General features: G+C 37.9%; 1 protein-coding gene across 1 annotated transcript in view; it reads left to right on the top strand.

Moving 5' to 3' along the window:
• The first annotated feature begins 304 nt into the window (after window positions 1-304).
• LOC127658715 (multiple PDZ domain protein) overlaps window positions 305-7,236 on the top strand; it is a 125,903-nt gene continuing 118,971 nt past the window's right edge. Inside the window, exon 1 of the mRNA XM_052148164.1 lies at window positions 305-432. The gene's annotated coding sequence lies outside the window, so the exon portion shown is untranslated. The remainder of the gene's footprint in view (window positions 433-7,236) is intronic.

Here is a 7,236-nt window from a genome sequence, read left to right as displayed (position 1 = left end):
GCCACTTATTGGTAAAAATGTATAAGAAGTTTTATTTATGTGTTAAGATATTCTACATATGGCTTTTAAAGCACATTATACCATCTCTGGTGATCATTTTAGGCAGTCAAATATGATTGCCATTGTTGTACATGGGGTACAACACTCTCTTAGGCTATCTATGCGCTGGCATGTTCTTATTTCTTTATTGGTTTACTTCTACTTGCATTAGCAACGATAACAATATAGACTTGTTAAGATGTTTGGAGGGCGGGTGGTTTCAGGAGGTCAGTGGTCACGGCAGCCACGGAGAGGCGCAGCAGTGTGGGATGCGTGTGTGTGTGTGTGTGTGTGTGTGTGTGTACGGGGCGGCTCCGGTTTCAAACAGAGCGCCCATATTTAACACAATAGGAACGGAGAGACTCCGTCCCGTTGCCAGATACTGCCGCTCAAGTAAGTGAATCTATATAAAACTATCTTTATTCTCCTCAAACGGGCATCCATAGCGCGGCTGTGTTTGGCGTGCTTTGTGTTGGATACATTGTAACTCACGCGCATTTGTTGGAATTAAACAATGTATCAACGTGAGCGACGGCGCGCGCATCATCGCTGCTTTGATAAACATCGCCCGTGTATCGTTGTTTTAATAACCGTTACTCATTATGTGTTCCGTTTGTAAACTTTTCTTTTCGTTCGCCACGCCTGCATCCTGTTGCTTCATGGAGCTGGGAGGGGGAAACGGATTTTATTTCCATCTGCAGCGGAAGGATTGAGGACAAAACAGCCAATAAACACGGAGAGATCGAGTTAACGGGACGCGGCTTATGGGACGTAGGCCCTTAAACGTTAGTTGGCCAACTAATATTTATATCAACATAGGGGCTGAAATAATGGGCAAAACATTACCGACCCTCTCAGGATAATGCTGAACGTCCCTGTGCATATAAACGGTGTTTGCATCCTTTGTTTCTTCAACTATGGGCACTTTTATGACCAAAGAGCTGATGTGTATTAAATGAACGCTTTGTTTTGTAATATAACGTAACAGTGTAAGATTTCTAATACGCATTTTTCGTTTTTTTTTTTATACTTCCTACAGATTCTAGATATCTTTCACAGACCCAGACTTTCAGTCTTAATATATACAAATTCATCATACAAAATATGACATAGGCCCACTACATTTTTAAAGCAAGAATGAGTCAAAGAGTGAGTTTAGTTTTACTAATATCATAATTATGAGGCTAAAATATCAAGACACTTTCTCATGTTTACTCTATGACTGGAACAAAATGTGCCTTTTCATAAAAATGTCAAAATATTAAATTTTAATGATATGATTAAATAATGTGAATATATATTAAACATCACAGACAGTCATGAGGATCAAAAGGTGTCCTCATGAAAACAAAATGACTTACATTTTGTAGACAATAATTTTTCAACGATTAATCATAACATTTTAAAATAAAAATGTTTTCTCTCTCCAAGAATCACAAATAAAAAATTATTCTGCCCTACTCATACCAACATTTCTTTTTGTCAAGAATTTTAGCATTTAATTAAACTTAGAGGTTTTTGTATTTTTTGAATGTATTTTTATTTATTTTTTACTTCTCGGCTGGTAAAACAGTACATTCTTTCAGTATGCATGCGAGTAGTATGAATGGAATCCGGACATACTTCATCCCGGAACGTGGATATTGACCCGTGTCCTGAATATATGACATAATAACAACACCCGCATAAATAATCTACTCCTGTTTTGTTAAACAAGCACCATTAAAGCACAAGGAACGACTTTTAAAATGGACGTCTGCCGAGTTCACCATTGTTCTTTTAAAGGTGGGGTATGTGATTTTCTTTTTTGACCATTTTTTCAAAATAACTTGAAATCCTATTCCTAACCCACTTACTGGCTGTAAATTAGAAGCACTGAAATGAAAATTAAGCAATTTAATCATCTGTGGAACGGGCAGGACTCGAAAAACTCCAGCCAATCATTTTCAAGACCATCTAGAATCATTGGATAGAAAATGTGTCAATCAAACGGTCGTACCATGCCCCCTCCCCCACCACCCTGGCGTGCGTGTCCCGTTCGTGCACATACTCAAAGCTCGTGACCCAGTAACAGGAAGCGATTGTATTTATGTATGGAGAATAGAGCTTTTATAGTGCTAGTGGGGTTGTTCCACATTTCTATGAATCCTGTTTTGAATAGAAGACTGCTGTACAGACGCCAGGGCTGGCTATGTTCTTTTTTTTTACAGTTATGAGAAAATCAGCTCTACACCTTTCAAGAGTGGTATGCTGAACCCCTCCTCCTGCTGTGTCAACAATTTGCTCTGAAAAATTGTCTGACAGGTGAATGCACTGTTTGACTAGTGAGTCTAGAACACTGCTAGAACACTGCGCATCTGAGTTTTCGCTCGTGCATGATTGCGCGTCCATGTTTTTCGAATGGGTGGAGTCAGGGCCAGCGTTGGAGGAGAGAAGGTAGGACCTTAGAGTTGTGTATTTTCAAAATCTGCCGGCCGTTTTGCAAATCACATACCCCACCTTTAAATCCAGCATTTTCAACGTGATGTCTCAATAGCTCCAGAGGGATTATCGGATCGTAAAGTGTCCAGTCGATCCACACTTAAGAATCTCACAGAAAATAGTAGGTCACCTGGGTATTTCTTGCTTACAGTTTTATGAATACTGAGGATTCGGACATACTACTCCATTGGCATGCTGTTTTTGGCATACTATATAATAGGAAGGTATTGATATTCAAATGCAGCAAATGTTTATATTTGCAATTCCGGTCGGTGACTCTAGTGGCGCAGTAATTACAATCAATCTAAACCTTATTCAGATTCACAAATGCGTTTTTTAAAGCATCTACATTTTCTTTTGAAAAGTGACATCTTCACGCCGGGTGAACTCACTGAAGAACATGTATTCGATTGTCTGAGAAATGCATAGCTTATTCATGAGAATGTCGTGTTGCATCTGTAATAATCCTCTGGGTTTTCAAATATATTTTTAAGACCAATCTTTTGGGCTAGCAAAATCACAAATTTGGTTGATATAATCAAATGTTTAGTGCATGTACTCTCCTTGAATTGTCCGAATCTGAAGTTGTTGCGAGCTTTGTCCTTAAATGAGAGAGTTCGGATTATTTTCACATGCAAATTAGCTTTGTGGCAAACATGCAGCAAATTTTGTTGCCAAAGGTTTGCTGCAGGTTTACCACTATAGGGGTAGAACTGCAAACTTCTGGCAAACATTTGCAGCAAATCACAAGCTCATTTGCATGTGAAAATAATGAGTGGCAAGTTTGCGGCTAGTTTGCCAAAACTCTAGATTTTTGTTAGGGTTAGTTGAAATGTCATTACACCTTAATTACATGCAAAAAGATATATATACACGTGAATTTGATCTCAAGATATCTATTACAACACTTTCTAGCAAATGTTTTTAACTTTTGCATGGCTTTTTACATTTTCATCGTTATAGTAAGGCGTACATGTTGTCTGTAGTTGTAACAGGTTCTCACCTCCAAGGCATCAAGTACTGCTGCTTGTGCAAGTGTGCCTGCGTCTCACTATGTAGATGCTACCTGGCTGGTGAGCCCACTGCTTTCAATAAAAAACCTTTGGCATCAATTGACCAATTGCATTGTTTACAAACATTGGGGATTTCGGATCGTGGTACTGTTCATATTACACAACTGTCTGACTTGTCATGGAAGTCGAAGCACATCGGTGACAGGGGTAAACACATTACAAAGCATTTCACTATTGACGAATCCCTGACGGCTCTGCCTGGACTCCAAATTTCACAACAGATTAAATGCGAGAAGTGATACGAGATACAAAAACAAATGCATAATCATATGTTTTGCATTTCAGAATATGATGTGTATGTTTTTAATCATATATTTTATTGGTTACAATATGAAAAAGTACCTCCTACTGAAGAATCTACCTTCTATCTTCTTACCTGACTGTCCAAGAGAATTGGCAATTTCTCTCCAACACTTCTCTTTCTCCACCCGGATATGGTACAGTTCAGATGAACCATTACATAGGTGCTGGTGCTCCTGCCAATGTTACAATATTTTTCCTTCCATTTCTTTAGTCCAATGAGACTTTCTTGATACCGCAGCCATGCTAGCTGATGTTCTGTTGCAGGTATATCAGGACTCCTCCCACTGAAACTTCCCGTGCCCCGTTTCTTGCTCTCTCATTGGCTGTAGGTCAACGCTTCATTTGTATTCAGTCAAACCACATTTCAAATTGCATATTGCACGATTTAGAATCGCAGACAGTTCCAGATATTCAACATTCTAGATATCTCGTTGACATCAGCGATGCATCTACGCTTCTCTCAAATCTCGTCTTTGATTGTTCATACATTGCGATCGTCGCTCACGGGAGCAAGCTCCAATTTGCCTACGATTTCATGCTTTTGTTGGCGATCTCCATAAAACTGTCGGCGAGTGAAAATCGGGCAAAAAATCATGAAGTGTAAACTCGCCATATGTGGTGGCAGAAAGCCGGAAAACTGTTGAGTTAGATTTGTCATATTAGACCTCCAAATATCTATAATATAATAATAATAAGAATATATAAAATTAGCCTTTAGGACAGGTTCAAAGCTAGCTAGGTTTGGGTACACTATTGCTAGTAACACAGCTAGATATAATCATCGATTAAACTAAAGAACGACACAAAGTCAACATAAATATACAAATATTCTTAGCTACACTAGTATTGTAATGATATGAGTAATATCATACTTGAGTTTGCAATGATCTCCTCAGTTCGGTCAGCTCTGTTGACGAAATGCGATTAAAGAGAAGCCCTTGGTTTTTGCCATTTTAATTTTGACAGCCAACAGTGACATTAAGCTTAACCAGACAATTTAAAGGTAACAGCTAACTTTTTGACGACTGTTGGGTCAGCTAACTAGAGGTTGGATTTAATTTTCAAACCAGTCCTTTTGCCACCACAAAAGTTTGGATGTCTTTTGAATGAGATGTGACTGCCTTCATGGAGAGGAAGATTTCCAGCGATTAAAACCTTTAGTTTAACTCTGTTCCTCACACAGAGCTGTCGAAGAAGAATGCAGCATGAGTTGTTTGTACATGTAACGGGAGCCAGCTGATAGATAGCTGTGCAATGTGCATAATCCTCACTCTCCTGACCTCAAGATGTGCACTAGTGACTGACGCTAGGGGCCTTTAGCCTCCTTGTTAGCGCACCCGACTCCCATGCCGGAGACACCAGTTCGAGTCCCGTACGGAGTGTGTAGAACAGGAGCATCGCATACATGTGCATCAATACAAGTTTTTGAAGACTTATACAAGTACCAATACCTGGTCGTTTGTGTGTGTATGCCTTTTTTTTTTTTATAATTAAAAAAATATTTAATTGATATGGTATGTGACATAATTTATTTAATAAGTTATTCTTTGTCAGGTTTACACGGTAAAGACAACATGAATCATACAGTGAATGCGTAGGATTTAAAAAGTTATTTTAGCCAGTAGAATTGCTTTATGACCCAAGTGGGTTGTTACTTGGAGTGAGGTTGTCGTGTAGTGGGTGTCTTTCAGGATGCTGACAGATACGCTTGTTTGATGTGATGAAAATGTTGTTTTATGTTGTTTGGTTCACACAATTGATGGTTCATAAAAATTACAAAATTATCTTGTGATACATGCATATACACTGTGGCATAATGTTAGCAGAGAAATTAAATTATCTAATGAGAGTATGAAAAGTGTGTTTTAGGGGAGTTTAATTTTTAAATGTCCACTGGGCCCATTGTTGATGAAACCTGAAACGTTTTATATGTAAACACATTCTCTGCCCTTTAGTGAAAATTTAAAAAAGATCAGGTGTATTTTCTGCTTGTCTTTATTAGTTGGCCCAGGCATTCTGGAATAACTTCAGGCAGTGAGTTTATTTATAATCTGGAATTACGCAAATGAATAACAGATTTTTGAAACAATCTGGCGGCCAGTATCGCTTTCTTTATCAGATTGTTAAACCCAAATGTTTCCAACAGCTTTAGTGGGAAAACAATACATTTAATATGCAGATAACATGTCGGCTACATCTGTGTAACATCAGATTGTGATATAGTTATTTCATTCATTGCTTTATCTTTCTGCAATTACACAGAGTGTATGGAACACTTTTACAAACATACAATCTTTGCAGAAATGGCTGTTGTAGAATAGAACATATGCATTAGATTGAAACAGCTATTTGTCTCGTTTCAGGCTGTATGTCCTGGTCTCACTTTGGTTAAAACTGTGTCACAGGACAGAGGGAAAATACTTTATCTGCTTCTTGTTGTAGATGTCCCCTCCACTGTTATTTAAACTAGTGTGGGGGAGTTGGGGGGTGGCCACAAGTAGATGCTAATCCTGACGTAAGAGTATTATCCCATACAAAGACAAAATCAAGGGTAATTAGAGGGCTGTGAGCCAAGTGGTCATTATATTGGTCACCACTTACAGCTTTGTTTTTGATATGGCAAAGTGGTGGTTTTCAACTTTTTTGCTTCAGGAACCAGATTTTATATTAGACATCAAGTTGCAATAGAGGGCTGCACTACACACACATGATTTTATGATTTCGGCAGCCAATAATTCACTGCACAAAACACATTGTGGTCGGCACAAACCATGTTTATTTTTGTTGAATGTTATGGCAAGGTTTTGTTAAGCTCTTGATTCGATTTGATTCATTGATTGGGTATTTTTCAGTTGTAATGTTCGTTATACGTACATATGGAAGAAAATCTCTCTCAGCTAATGCTGTGAAATATACAGGGGGCCTTCTAACTTGGTACATTATGAAAATATTACTTTTACAAATCCTATTTTATCATTAGTTTTTCATCAGATTTGAGCTTTTTAAAATGTAAAAATTCCATGTATTCTATTAATAAATATGAAGTCTTCAATTTGCATGTTATATTACAAATATGTTTTGTTGCATATTTATTGTTTGAATATACAGTATATACTATTGTGCATACTTGTTCTATTTACAAGTATTTACATTTTCACAAGTTTTGAATCATGCCCAGCAACTGAGAACCACTGTGATTATGCAGTGACTGACCACACAGATCTCAGTTTTCAGAGATGGTCCTAGATTTATCCTAGATGTCTTGTGACCCCAGGAATCTTTTTAGTGATGCAGAGCTGAGATAAGCCATCCCACATTCTCTTCTAGCATATACGAGAAA

This window comes from Xyrauchen texanus, chromosome 2 (genome assembly GCF_025860055.1).
Source record: "Xyrauchen texanus isolate HMW12.3.18 chromosome 2, RBS_HiC_50CHRs, whole genome shotgun sequence".
In the NCBI taxonomy this organism is placed as follows: Eukaryota; Metazoa; Chordata; class Actinopteri; order Cypriniformes; family Catostomidae; genus Xyrauchen; species Xyrauchen texanus.
Note: the sequence above shows the minus strand (reverse complement) of the source record. Positions and strands in the feature narration are given on the sequence as shown.